A 15,212-nucleotide genomic window follows, 5' to 3' on the forward strand; every position below is an offset into this window, starting at 1 on the left:
CCTGGGTATGCTGTCCTCCTGATCATTTCTTTTTCACTCACATCTTTTTTTGGCAAATCAAAAAATTTGGCCAGAGGGATTGTTTACCTTTTGAAAAAAGAAACTAGATCCTGCAGTTTGTTTTGGTTGCAAATATCCGGGCAGCTGAATTTACATTGAGCAGAAGATGTTGCCCTGCTTAGTGGATGCTCTAGAAACCAAGAGACTCTGCCTGTTACATGTATGGTGAAAGGTAATGAATCTATTCTTTCCTTTGTGGGGAGAATGCCAACCTCACTAATTTATGGCTTCATTGTAGTTATGTTCATATCTTCTGAGACATGGCTACTGATTGTTTTAGATTCATCATGTTTGAGTGACAGTTTTAGGGAAAGGGGAGGGTATTTAGTTCCAAGAACTGGTGGTTTTTATCACTTTAATCAATTCAGGTCTAATGACATGAAGAATAGTTAGTATTGGGCAGATGTACATGTAGTACATTTTGTTAAGTGTAAGTAGTAAAAACAAAAAACAAAAAACAACAACCTTTAAGTAGTCATGTAATTCATTATAGTAGCTGAAAATTTTGTGTAACAAACCAGTAAAGCTACTTTCTGATTCGCACAGAGCAGAAGAATTTAATGTTCTAACTTCAGCAAAAGGCAACTAAAAAGCAACTTGAACCACTTTATGTGGCTTTCAATATGTAAGAATACTTTTTTCATCTTTCCTTGTATGTTTTACTTCTTAGTCATTTACTTCCAGTAGTTTCCAAATTAGTTGAGGGAATTCAGGTGGTAACCGAGTTCCCTGTAGTACAGGATTTTCCTGCTGTGTATGTGAACCACTTTTTCTGGAAAAACCCTTCCATTGGCAGTCTTCTTGAGGGCATGTACTTCTCTACACTTAGTGATTTGGGGGCTGAAGCCTGTGTTTAGTCAGAGATGACAAATGGCTGAAAAAAATTTTTTTTCCAGTTTAGTGACCGAGAAATGATTCAGAATTGAAACTGAAGTGAATATGGAGTTACTTGCAGTTACTCTTCTACAGTTGCTGTCTGTTACTATTAGGCATATTTTGGACATGTGGTTTCCATTTCGATATTCTGTGTTATGTTGCTAAATTTCTTGTCTGGTTTAGACACTGCTTTTGGAAATTAGGTTGGAACTAGCTTTGAACAGAGGGCCACTAGAAATTGAACATTGTGGTCCCTTTGGGGAGGAGAAGTTGGCATATTTTTACTTAAAGGATTTTTAGGAAAATTTTGATAACAAAAATATATTTTCCAGATGTTATAAGCTTTTGGGGTTAAGTCCTTGTTGAGAAAACCAGGAAGCTTGTGAAAATGTTTGCCTTTAAAGTTAAAACTCTCAGTACTTTTTTCTTTTATAATTAAACAGAGGTAAGTTAAAAAAAAAAAAAAGCATGTTCATTGTAAAGAGTTCAGTGTATAGAAATTTATGAAGGAAAAAGTGCTTGCTCCACTCCCGATTTTACTCTCTAGAAATAACTGTTAACAGTTTGGTATATGTTCTTCCATATCTTTTTCAGTGCACATGCAAATATTTGTAGGTGGATTTGGGGGGTTTATTTTATTTTGTGCTATTGCAGCTTTTATAATTCAGTCTCTTTACATATATAAAATCTACTTTACTTTCCCCCACCCCCCACTTTTCTGTTAGTTTTTTGAAATGTTACTATTCATTTTCTTAATCATGTGTAGGACTTTAAAAAGTCCTATGTGGTTATTAATGCTTCATTATGTATGGTGTAAGTATTTTCTCTCGTATAATTTGTCTTAACTTTTAACTTTTGTGGTATATCTTTTGTTATTTAAAAGGTTTTATTTTACTTATTTTTTTTTTACATGTCTGTATAAAAAATATGGAACATTTCACGAATTTGTGTGTCATCCTTGTGCAGGGGCCATGCTCATCCTCTCTGTATTGTTCTGCTGGGACTTCTGGGTTTTATGGTATTCTCAGGAGTGCAGGTACCCATCTGAACAATAAAAGTTCTCTAAGTTTTCTTCTAGTGCTTTGTAAATTTATTTTTAATATTTAGGTTTTAAATCCACTTGGAATGTATTTTCAGTATAATGTGAGATAAGGATCTGGATTTAAAAAAAAATTTTGGTAGTCAGTTGTCCTAATAGTTTATCACTTACATACTTATTTGAAATGGTCTTGTTAACATAGAATCTTATTTATTTAAAAAGATTTTATTTTTAATGTAATCTCGGCACCTGATGTAGGGCTTGAACTTACAACCCCGAGATCAAGAGTTGCATGCTCTACCTGCTGAACCAGCCAGGCGCCCCTTAACATATACTTTTGACAGACGGTGCTTATCTGTGTACCTGTACTACATGTTTTAATTATAGTCACTTTAGAGAATATTTTGAAATTTCTTTAACTATTACAGTTGATTCTCCCTCTCTTTTTAAAGTAGACTAATCATAATCATGAGCAAATAATAATTTGGACTCTCCCAATGCTTATGCTCCTTTTTTAGTGACAATGTTGAAGAATAGTTATGGTGATAATAATACCATCTAATATAGTGTTTCTCAACTTTATGTGTGCAGAAATTACCTGAGGGATCTTATTAAAATGCTGATTCAAGCAATTGTGCTACTAGATGTAGCACATCTACATTCCTACAAGAATAAGGAATACTAATTCAAAGGGATAAATGCACCCCGATGTGCACCGCAGCATTATCTACAATAGCCAAATTATGGAAACAGCCCAAGTGTCCATTGACTGATGAATGGATAAAGAAGATGTGGTGTGTGTGTATGTATGTATATATATATTTATTTTTTTTCACACACACACACAATGGAATATTACTCAGCCATAAAAAAGAATGAAATCTTGCTATTTGCAATGACACAGATGGAGCTAGAGGGCATAAGGCTAAGTGAAATAAGGCAGAGAAAGACAAACCATACGGTTTCACTCATGTGGAATTTAAGAAACAAAACAAGCGGGCAAAGGGAAAAAAGAGAGAAGGAAATCAAGAAATAGACTCTTAACTATAGAGAACAAACTGCAGGTTGCGGGGGATCGGTGAAATAAGTGAAGGGGATTAAGGAGTGCACTTGTGATGAGCGCTGGGTCTTGTATTTAATTGTCGGATCACTGTATTGTACACCTGAAACTAATATTACACTGTATGTTAACTAACTGAAATTTAAATAAAAACTTAAAAAAAAAAAAGATGGTGTGTCAAGAAAAATGCAGACTCAGTAGGTCTGGGGTAGGCCTGAGAGTCTGCATTTCTGACAAGACCCCATGTGATGTTGATTTATAGGTTTATAGACCTTTGAGTAACAGGGGGCTAATATTTGTTACACTTAATTCCAGTCACTGTTCTTAGTGCTTTATGTGTATGAACTCAGTTAATCTTCTTAACTCCACGATGATGATGATCTCCTAGTTTACCAGTAGAGAAACAGATTTGGAGAAGTTTATGACTTGATCACAAGTCATAAGACATTACCAGTAGGTAGAAGAGCCAGACCCAGCCCAGGCAGAGTTGGCACCCTAAATTTCTTGAATAGATTTCCTCACCAATATCGGACATTATTTTCTCTTGCGTGACTCAAATGGTAATACCTTTAGTTTTTGTTCTAAATTAGTAGACTTTATTTTTTGAGCAGATTTATAAAAGTTGAACAGAAAGTACAGAGAGTTCCAGATATCCCTTTACCTCCGTCCTTCCCCCTTTTCCCCTAATATTAACATCTTGTATTAGTGGGGTACATTTGTTACAGTTGATGAGCTGATACTGATATGTTATTATTAATTAAAGTCTGTAGTTTACATTAGGGTCCACATTTATTTTGTATAGTTCTGTGGGTTTGGACAAATGCATGATGTCATGTATCTACCATTATAGTATCACAAAGAATAGTTTCACTGCCTTAGGCATTTCCCCTGCTCCCCCCAGTCATCTCCTTCCCTCTCCCTCCATAATTTTTCTTTTTCCAGAATGTGATATAGTTGGAATGGTACATTAGGTAGCCTCTTCAGATTGGCTACTTTTTACTTAGCAGTGTGCATTTAAGCTTCCTTCCCGTCTCTTTGTGGCTTGATAGCTCCATTCTTTTTATCACTGGATAGTATTCTCTTCTCTGGATGTACCCTAGTTTATCCACTTACCTACTGAAGAACATCTGGATTACTTCCACATTTTGGCAGTTATGAATAAAGCCGCTGTAAAATCCACGTGCGCATTTCAACTCTTTGGGTAAATACAAAGGAGCGTGATTGTTGGATCATATGGTAAGAGTACATTTAGTTTTGTAAGAAACCACCAGACTGTCTTCCAAAGTGGCCGTTTGGTTTTGCATTCTCACCAGCAGTGAATGAGAGTTCCTGTTGCTCCACGGCCTTGCTAGCATTTGGTGTTGTCGGGGCTTTGGATTTTTGCCACTCTAATAGGGGTGAGCCGTATCTCATTGTGGTTTTAATTTGCAATTCCCCAGTGACATAGGATGTTGAGCATCTTTTCACATGCTTAGTTGCTATCTGTGTATATCTTCTTTGGTGAGGTTTAGATCTTTTGCCCATTTTTTAATTGTTTTCTGTGGTGGTTGGTTGTTTTTTTAGTATTGCGTTTTAAGAGTTCTTAGAATATTTTGGATACCTGTCCTTAAATCAGATATATGCATGGGTGGTTTCTTTTTTTTTTTTTATCAGATACATGTTTTGCAAAGATTTTCTCGCAGGTTTTGGCTTGTCTGTGTCTTTAGTTTTTACCATTATGGTGATGCTTGCCCTCGAATTGTAACAGATAATCATCAAGTTAAGAAAGTTTCCTCTTTTTTGTCTTTCTGAGAGCTTTTTTTCAGGAATGGTATTCAGGGAGTCTTTGAAAATTATTTGACTAAATAAATAGATGAAGCTTTGTTATTAGCAAGGCATGCCTGTTTTATTCTGGATACTTAACAACACATTCCTTATGGTGCTGTATTTAAGAATGTAACTGAAAATTTAATTCCTGGTCCTTATAAATAGTTTACTCTTACTCCTTCCCTGATCGCTTGTCTTTTTAATGTTTACGTTGGTTGCTTGTCCAACATCCTCATCTCATTCTGGCTTGATCTTTACTTCAGCTGTCTGTCTCTCCACTTGTCTGTAGCAATCTATTCCTGGGGCCGGTCAGACTGCCACCTCTGAAATCATAAATTTGGAAATTTGCTCTGTGAACACAGTTTCCTGTCTTTTTAGTTCTGCCACTTGCTGAACTTACTCTCCGATTTCACGGAGGCCTCCAACCCCTGAAATCTTGCCTGTCTCCAAATGTATGACATTCTTCCTGGCATCACTTTCGTCCACGTGGACATAGTTGGTCACTTTCAATGAGTCATACGTATCCTCAGTTCTTCTGTCCCCCACGCCATACCCATCTCCAGCTGTGGATTAACAATGCTGCCCATTTTCTGTGTTCCCGCTTTAGGGCCTGAAGAAATGATGGAATCGTGTTTATTTGTTCAGTTACCAGCATGTGAGTTCTGCCCTCATCTGTGCTTCTTATTCTTGTTAGTAGCCCTCTTTGCCTGTAGCTGATTTCTTTTCTCCTTCACCAGAATGACTGTTCTTTCCAAATCTTGACCCATTTTTGGTGAGCTCACGCTCACCTCCCTCTATCACAGAAGACCCCATAGTCCAGTAAAGTGACCCTAAAAAAAAAAAAGAAAATTCATGGGGCGCCTGGGTGGCTCAGTCGCTAAGCATCTGCCTTCGGCTCAGGTCATGATCCCGGGGTCCCGGGATCGAGCCCCACATCGGGCTCCCTGCTCCGAGGGAAAGCTGCTTCTCCCTCTCCCACTCCCCCTGCTTGTGTTCCCTCTCTTGCTGTGTCTCTCTCTGTCAAAGAAATAAATAAAATCTTTAAAAAAAAAAAAAAGAAAGAAAAACCCAGAAATCTGTTATTTCTTGTATCATACCTTCTGTTACTCAGATAAAGATAAAATTCCTAAGTTTCACATGCCCTTTTTAGTTGTCCAGTCTCCTCTCTCGCCTCTCTGAGCCCCAGATTCATTGGCCTTTTGTCAGATTCTTAACATGCCACACTCATTCTTAGCATAGGGTCTTTGTGTCCGTCCTGCCCTCTGACAGACAGTTTTTCTCTTTTGCTTTTTAATTCATATTCATCTTTGGAACTTAATTTATATGTCACTTGCTCAAAGAGGCTTTCCTGACCTTCCATTTGCCTGAAGACAGATTAGATTCCCCCTGAAATAATAGTAATGAGACTAACAATAATAGCAAACATATGATGTTTATTGTGTGCCGGGCACTGTTCTAAATATGGCCTTTTTAAAAAAAGTCTTCACGGCAACCCTCTGGGTTAGATAGATGGGGAAATAAATAGGACCTCTAATTGTCCCCATTTTATAGATGAGGAAACTGAAGTGCCGAGTGTTGAGTCACTTGTCCCAAGTCACATAACCAGTTGGCAGCAGAGCTGGGATCTGCACGCAGCAGTTAGGCCTTGGAGCTCATGCTCTAGACTGCTGTGCTGTAATATAATGCTAATTATGATTGTGTAATTTGGTTAATGTCCACCTTTCTTGGTAGGCTCTCAGTTCCTGGGGTTCAGAGACTGCATCTGTGTGGTTAATTTTTGATCCTCCAGTGCCTAGAACAGCCAGTGGGCTGTGACAGAATGAATCCGCCGACCCTTCCGCTTAACTGAGTAAATAGAAACCTCCGTGAGCGTCTTCAGTTTTCGTCCCTTCTGCTTCCCCACACTCAACCCCCTGGATGGAAAGAATAGGTGCTTGTGTTTATTGCAAAAGTTAATCCCTCTGCCTGTTTACTTTCTCTATCGTAGAAGTCGTATTTGCACTTGGTGGCTAAGAAGAAGTAGTGAAAATGTCCATAAAGTGAGTGTCCTTCATCCTCTCCCTCCCTTCCCATTCTCACTTTCCAGAGGTGTCGGCTCCGAGCCAGCAAAGTGTGTATCTTCTGAACATGCATGGAGTGTACAGAGTGTATGGTTGCTTATATACACAAGAGGGAGTGTGTGTAATATGCACACTCGTTTGAGTTTGCTTTTGTATTAAAAATTAACTTCTAGTATTGAACTGTAGTTTTGCAAGCTGTCATCATTGAGGGTACACGGGCTCTCTCTGTAATACTTTTTAAAGTGGCATGTGACTCTCCAATGATCTCAAAATAAAAAGTTGAAATAAGAAATTAAATGGTAGAGACCTTTCCCTGTCTGCATATTTATCTCCTTCTTCTAAAGGACTACAGAAGACCCCATTGTATAGATGCGCATTACTTTATTTTACCTTTCCCCTGCTGATGGATTGGTAAGCTCTTGCATTTTTTCATTTTTACCAGCACTGCTGTAGGGGGAACAGCCTTGCATCCATGGCTTTATCCTTGCTCGGGTATATGTGCACAGCCAAGTTTTAGAGGAGAGGGGATCAAAAGATCCATGCGTTTGAAATTTTGATGGAAGTTGGCCGGCTGCTCTCCAAGCTGGTTTCTACTTTTCACCAGCAGGTAGGATAGAGCCCGCTCTCTTGCACTCACCTGCACTATCCTGATCCTGTTCCTTCACTTCTTCTTCGGGACTTGAAAAGAAATTAATTATCCTTTTCCATTTAATATCTCTCCTTCTCTCTTGGCTCGCTTCCATCTGCCCATCCTCCAGCAGCTCCTCCATATTGATGAGACTTTTCTTTAGTAACTAAGTGCTTGATCTGTATTTATTTCTCCTTCAGGCAACCTGAAGAGGTAGCTCCTGTTGTTATCCCCATTTTACAGGGAAGGAAACTGAGACATAGAGAAGTTAAGTGACTTGCCCAAGGTCACCCAGAGAGTGAGGAGCTGGGTAATAATGCAGTCGGTCTGACTGCAGAGTCTGTGCTCTTCCCCACCACACTCTCAGAGAGGGTCGGGAGACTATTGCCAGTTGCTCACATCCATCCTGTGGCCTGTTTTTTGTATAACCCAGCTAACATGCTTTTTGCATTTTTAAAGGGTTGTTAAAAAAAAAAAAAAAGGAAAATATGGGACCATGTGTGACCCACAAAGCCTACAGAAAAGTTTACTTTTCTTAACATTAAATGAGATCGTTCCTGTAAAAGTATTTAGCATAGAGCTGGTACTTAATAATAGCTTAAGAAATGTTAAAGGCATCATTACTGTTTTCTTTTCTTTTTTTTTAATTTTTATTTTTTTATTAAAGATTTTATTTATTTATTCATTAGAGACAGAGAGAGAGAGAGAGAGAGAGAGGCAGAGGGAGAAGCAGGCTCCCAAGGAGCAGGGAGCCCGATGCGGGACTCGATCCCAGGACCCTGAGATCATGACCTGAGCCGAAGGCAGACGCTTAACCATCTGAGCCACCCAGGCGCCCAAGGCATCATTACTGTTATTATCAGTGCCTCTCTTTTACCATCCAGCTCTACGTCACCTCTTTCTCCTCCGCACCTACTGCCCTGGCACATCCACTGAACTGCTCTCGGAAGGGTTCTCAGTGCCTTGTTGCTAATCCTATTACTCAATTTAAACTCTGGTTCTATCTGAGTTCTGTGAATCATTTGACACTAACTACCCTATTCTTTTACACATTTCCTTTAGTTTTCAAACCAGGAGTGCCTTTCGTGTTTGCTTTTTCTTCCCTGGTGTTACTACTCCTTCATGAACTCCTTTGCTACTCCGTTTCTCTGCCGGCTTTGTAAGGGATGGGATTCTTCTGGATTCAGTCCTTGGCACTCCCTCCCTCCCTCCCTGTCTTCTGCGCCACTTCCTCTTCTCTTCCCTCATCTGAATCAGGAAGCCCTGCATTTGGGTGAGATTCCATCCTTTTCTGTCTGAGCAGTCTGAACGGTTTACTTCATCTCTTGGTTTTTTTCTCTGTAAGGATGAGGATAGTAGCACCCACCTCAGTGTGTCGATTAGATGAAACCATGTATGTAAAACATTCAAACCGTATCTCATTTACAGCAAGTGCTTAGTAAATAATAGCAACAGGAATAGTAATCATAGTGTAGTTGTGTTGTTATTGTAACTCTGTACCTCTAGCACTCCCACCTTTCTTCAGGTCCACATAAAGCTATTCAGTGGCCTGCTAGAGACCCACACGTGGACACTTCCCCAAACGCTTTAAACTCTGAGTCTTAGTCTTTCTCTGGCTTCAATATTTAGTGGCTGTGGCCTCAAATAAATGACTTATTTTCTTCCAGTCTTAGTTTCTCCATTTTTGAAAGGGCGACGGTAATAGAACTTACCTTCTCAACATCGAATGAGATTGTTCTTGTAAAAGTATTTAGCATAGCGCTGGTATGTAGTAACAGCTTAAGAAGTTAGAGGGACGCTTGGCTGGCTCAGTTGGTAGAGCGTGCGACTCTTGATCTCAGGGTCATGAGTTCGAGCCTTACATTGCAGGGTAGAGTTTACCTAAGAAAAATATTAGAGCCAACACTACGATTATTATCAGTGTTATTATTATTCCTCTTAAAATTTGATCTTCCTTTTGCCCTATCCCGCTTAGAACAGGAGCCTCAGCTTTTCCCGTCTGCCTTCGTTTCCTGACCCTCCACAGGCAATTAGTCACCAAGTACTGTTGGTTCTACTTCAGAAGCATCTGCTCACATTCATCCACTCCTTATCATTTCTTGACAGAGTTATTGTGTAACCTCCTAATTGGTCTCCTGGCCTCTGGGCCACCTTCCCCCTTTCATCCAGATTTATCTTTATTGAAGGCAGATCTCTTCACATCACTCAGCAGTAAAGGCCTCAGATGAGCCCCTCTTAACCCGAAATATAAAGCCTGCAAGGCCTATAACACCTCAGTCTTTGATGGCTTCCTCTCTTGTCCCTGGAAACTAGGAGTCCTCCATGAGAAGATTATGCTTCTGACTATTCTTTGACTGCCCTTAAATCTGATGCTTGGTCCCTCCTGGTATTGCTCCTCCTTCATTCTTGTTGCTTAGAGTGCTGTCCCCTGACCCACTCCCTGCAAATAAGCAACCCTCCATCCCAGACAGCTTGTCTGTCTGGTGAATGCTTGGTTGCCCTTCAGTGGTGGGTCTCAAAGATGCCATCTACTGTCTTCTGCTCTCTTTGGTCTGCACTGCCCTTCCAAGCAACATTAATTGGTCCTTCATTAAGGGGCATTATGGTGGGCAGTTCAGTCCCTGAGTTAGGAGCCAGTCTGGCATGGTTAATCATGTGGCTGCAGATCTGGGATAAAAGTGTTCAACCAATCTGTGCTTCAGTTTCCCAATCTATAAAAAGTGGATAATATTAGTCTTGTTGTGAGGATCGTGAATTAATATAGGAAAAATGCTCTGAATAGGACCTGCATAGACTAAGTACTTCATCAGTATTGGCTGTTGTTATCATCATCATCATCATCATCATCATCATCATCATCAAAGCATCTCTTACATACCCCTGTAATGGCATTAAGTGCTTTGTGTTACATTGACTTTTTTGTGTATGTTTCCCAGTAGACTGTGACTTCTCTGAAGGCGGGACTGTTGCAATCATCTGTGTCATCGGTATCCAGTACGCAGTGGGCCTTGAGTAAACATTCAGTCAGTTGTACTGTTTGCTCAGCCTATAATAAAGTCCTGGATCCTGCTGCATTTCAACAGTCAGCATCTCACAGCTCCTGGAAATGACTGCTTTCTGAAAATATGGCATTAGAGAAAGAGAACTGTTCGTTGAGGACCTCAGTGGGCTCTTCAACCAGAAGTTTACTATTACAAATGAAGCTTCCTACTTAAAGTAGTCAGAGTGCGGCTGATAGTGTACAGTCTTTGGGAGGAAGTTTCTCCCAAAGTGGAAGAGAGCCTCTAATGTCGTTTGCTTAAAGGGATACGGTCCAAAGCTAGAAAGTCTACTTGCCACCAGACCTTTTTTGTTTTGTTTTTTTTTATGTTAAGTGAGCTGTTTCTGCCTTTTTAACTTTATTCTTATAAGCCCGATGAAGATTGAAATGTTAAAACTTTTCCCTTTTAGTGATTCAGAGAAGAGAGTTCTTTTCTTTTTTTTTTTTTATAAAAATTTTATTTATTTATTTGACGAGGGAGACAGCGAGAGCAGGAACACAAGCAGGGGGAGTGGGAGTGGGAGAAGCAGGCTTCCCACAGAGCAGGGAGTCCGATGCGGGGCTCGATCCCAGGACCCCGGGATCATGACCTGAGCTGAAGGCAGATGCTAACGACTGAGCCACCCAGATGCCCCAAGAAGAGATTTCTTTATTGTAGTCATGATCTAGAGCTCAGAATGAATGCCAGATATGGGATCTTTATAGATGAGTCCAGAGCATTAAGTCTTTAAGCTCCATATGGTCTGGTTCTATGGCCAACCCCTCGCACCTTTCTTTGCCTGGGCTACTGTAATGGTAACTGATCTTTCTGCCTTTAGGCTCTGCCCTCCAGTCTGTCCTCTCCACTGCTGCCATATTAATCTCTCAAAAGCCCGGCTTTATTTTTCTCATGGGTTACAAAAAATCTTCCAAGGGTATCTCATTGTGGACAAGGTGAGTTCCAAACTGTAGCTTGACATTCAGGATGCTCTCTAGTCTGACTCGTTTTCTGCCTTCTCTTCCACTATACCTGGGAAGGAACTTTGTGGTTTATCTGGGCTAGCTGTAATTCCTGTGATGTGGATTGCATTTTTCTTTTTGACCTACTCAGAGTAGTTTCCATGCTTTTCCCATTTTCCTTTTGAAATTCTGCCTCTCTTTTAAGATCTGTATTTGAAAACCTTTTTATTTTTAAAGAATTATAGACTCACAGGAAATTGCAGAATAGTACATAGTGTACTCTGTTCTTTTCTCCCAGCTTACCCAATGATGATAACTTGTATACTTGTAGTATAAGATCCATTTTAAAACTCCATTTTGAATACTATTCTCAGTGGTAGGGGAAAAAAACCTGTTACTTCATTCCTTTTTTTTTTTAAGGCTGGATTGGAGTTTTGGAAGTGGTCAGGAATCATTTCGACTCATGTTTGTGAAACAAATTAGGTGGGTGATCAAGCGGGGTAGTATGGTGTCTCGTCCTGGAAAGGAAAAGAGTATGGCCATATGATATCAGAAGACTGATTTTATCTGCCTTTATGAACTAGCCTTGAAAGTAATTTCAAAACAGAAATTTCCAAAGGTGGAATGGGTACATAACCTCCTTATGTAATTAAATGGGGGCATGGGACTCATTTATGAGATGCGAATATTCTAGTGTGTTGGTTAAGCTAGTTTCAGTATTTTATAGCCATACCATTTACATTCCCTTTTAATGCTTATGTTCTTCCTAGAGATTATGTTTTTATAAAATAAGCTAGTTGTTGAAATACACATTGGATGGTGAAATAAAAACATTTATTTTCCTCATGCTCATTTTTTAAAGGAAGGCAGAAGGTTTGTAAAGGAAGAGATTTGGGGAAATAAAGCTTATTTTCCAAACTGGAATCCTCATACATTGCTGGTGGGAATATAAAATGGTATAGCCACTTTGGAAAAACAGTTTGGCAGTTCCTCAAAAAGTTAAACATAGAGTTACCATATGACCCGCCTATTCTACTTCTAGGTATATACCCAAGAAATCAAAAACATATGTTAACACAAAAACAGGTACACAGATGTTCATAGCAACATTATTCATAATAACCAAAAAGTGGAAACAGCCTGAATGCCCATCAACTGTTGAACGGATAAATAAAATGTGGTCTTTCCACATACAGTGGAATATATTTCAGCCATAAAAAAAGGGTGAAGCCCTGATGATGCAGCAGTGTGGTTGAACCTTGAAAACACTGGGCTCATGAAAAAAAAAAAGCCAGGCACAAAGGGCCACATATTATATGATTCCTTTTACATGAAATGTCTAGAATAGGCAGCTCCATAGAGACAGAAAGTAGATGAGTGGTTGCTAGGAGCTACAGGAGGGGGATTGACAGAGGAGGGAGGGAGGAGACTGACTGCTAATGGATATAGAATTTCTTTTTGGGGTGATGAAAATATTCTGGAATTAGACAGTGGTGGTGATTGCACTGTCTTCTGAATATACTAAAAACCACTGAATTGTACATTTTTAAAAGGGTGAATTTTATAATATGTGAATTACAATTCAAAAAAATTTATTCTCCAAATGCCAGTACAAATTTTGTTGTGGTTTGGAGAAGTACCTATTTGCATGGTGTCATAGAACAGGTCAATAAGGTTTCCCACATTTTGAGCTCTAAGTGAGGCAAAAGACTTTTGGGAAAAGGGAGTAACTTACTTAAGCCTGGTAACTGCTTATTGCCCTATAATCCGCCCTAGTGGGCGGAGTAGAGGTAGAAGCAGATCATATAAGGTTGGAATTAACGTCTCTTCAATTCCATTCAAATTTGTTAGTTAGCACACAGAGAAATCAAGAAATATTTTAAACAAAGCAGGTTCTGACCTGTTTAATTTGATAGGCTAAAGTTCCTGCCATTTTGTCTTGAATGTGAACCTCACAGATCTTTTTTAGTAGATATTGGGAGATCGAAGTCTTATCTCATTAATGAGTTAGAAGGAAAGTCTGAATAGGCTTTTTACCTGTAGAATTAAATGCGTTTGTATTAATTTTTAAAAGGTAAATCAATCTGGTTTTTCATCTAATGTCAAAAATAAGATTTTCACCAATGCCATACTTAGTTTTTCCATGTTTTCATAAAAAGCCTTTTGGTTTTTCTCAAATTAATCTGTATGTTTGTGGTGTAAAAGTCGTAATATATATAGAAATGGTACCAAGCTGGTAGCTGTCCTGAACCATTACTCTTTGGCAGACTGAGCTATATGTATGTTTTATTTTTTATTTTATTTTATTTTTTAAGATTTTATTTATTTGACAGAGAGAGACACAGTGAGAGAGCGAATGCAAGCAGGTGGAGTGGGAGACGGAGAAGCAGGCTTCCCGTGGAGCAGGGAGCCTGATGCGGGGCTCGATCCCAGGACCCTGGGATCATGACCTGAGCCGAAGGCAGATGCTTAACGACTGAGCCACCCAGGGGCCTCATGAGCTATATGTATGTTTTAAAAAATAAATCATACCGTCATATCTGAATAAGGCTTTAATCTTACTTAAATAAATGTATCACAGATGGGGAAAAAGTAGTAAGATTTGCCTAATGGTAGGTAACATCCACTGAGTCTTACTGTCTTACTGTTTTCAGGGTTTTACATTCATCATCTCACCTAATCCCTATAGCAGACTTAATCATTTGATTAAAAAAAAGCAAGCAAGCAAGCAAATCCGTACAACATAGATGTTCTTAGTGACTGACAGTTTTTCTTAAGCTATTTTAATGCGACAAACATTTATTGAGTTCCAATAAATGAACCTAGCTGTGTACTTTACAGCACTTAACAGCACCTGTCTTCAGACTGCGGTACATGTCTGGAGGTATCTAGGCTGGGTAGTTGTAAGAGAATCCGTTTCCTGGTCCTCAACATTCATTTATCCTCTTTTCTGAAATTGATTTGTCTGAAGACAACACCCGCGTGATCTTCTTTCTTTTCTACCCTCCCTTCTTACAGTAGTCCTGATCCTTCTTACAGTTGACAGAAGAAAAAGCCAAACTTCTCTTTCATCCCGAGTCTTACTGTTGTTTCTTTGAGGTATAAAATTCTCCAGGGTTCCAATAAAGGGATAGTGAAAACACTGGCATCAAGCGTGAAGCTTCCTTTTATCAAGGTGGATGCCCTCTTTCGTACATCTTATTAAGACCTGCAACTCCAAAGAAGGAAGTTCCTTTTTATGTTTTTTGTGTTTACTTATCAAAATTTGTAATATATTTGCATTGTTTTCATCTACTGTATATTACTAATACTACTAACAGGAATTCAATCTAAAGGAAATACTTTAAGTAAATAAAAAATAATTCCTATGCATATTTTTGTTACAGGATTATTCCTAAGTATGATGAAAGAAATTATGCTAAAATAAGGTACTGGGAGGAGAAAGAGAAATACAATTCAAGGAAAAAAAGAAGTAACATTTTACTTTATTTTATTTTTATTATTATTTTTTAAAAGATTTTATTTATTCATTTGACAGAGAGAGAGCGAGCACAAGTAGCAGATGGAGAGGGAGAAGCAGGCTCCCTGCTGAGCAGTGAGCCCAATGTGGGGCCCAATCCCAAGACCCTGGGATCATGACCCGGGATCATGACTGAGCCGCCCAGGCGCCCCTATTTTGTTTTATTTATTTGATAGCGAGAGAG

At 39.1% G+C, this 15,212-nt stretch overlaps 1 protein-coding gene and 1 pseudogene across 14 annotated transcripts in view; one reads left to right on the plus strand and one right to left on the minus strand.

Annotated features, from left to right (window-relative positions):
* Positions 1-15,212, plus strand: part of SIK3 (SIK family kinase 3) — a 242,383-nt gene that overhangs the window by 31,982 nt on the left and 195,189 nt on the right. The gene's annotated exons all lie outside the window — the stretch shown is intronic.
* LOC123858066 (U6 spliceosomal RNA) lies at positions 1,858-1,933 on the minus strand (annotated as a pseudogene).

Source organism: Mirounga angustirostris, unplaced genomic scaffold (assembly GCF_029215605.1).
Source record: "Mirounga angustirostris isolate CCGP_5_RB_7025 unplaced genomic scaffold, mMirAng1.0.hap1 SCAF_13, whole genome shotgun sequence".
In the NCBI taxonomy this organism is placed as follows: Eukaryota; Metazoa; Chordata; class Mammalia; order Carnivora; family Phocidae; genus Mirounga; species Mirounga angustirostris.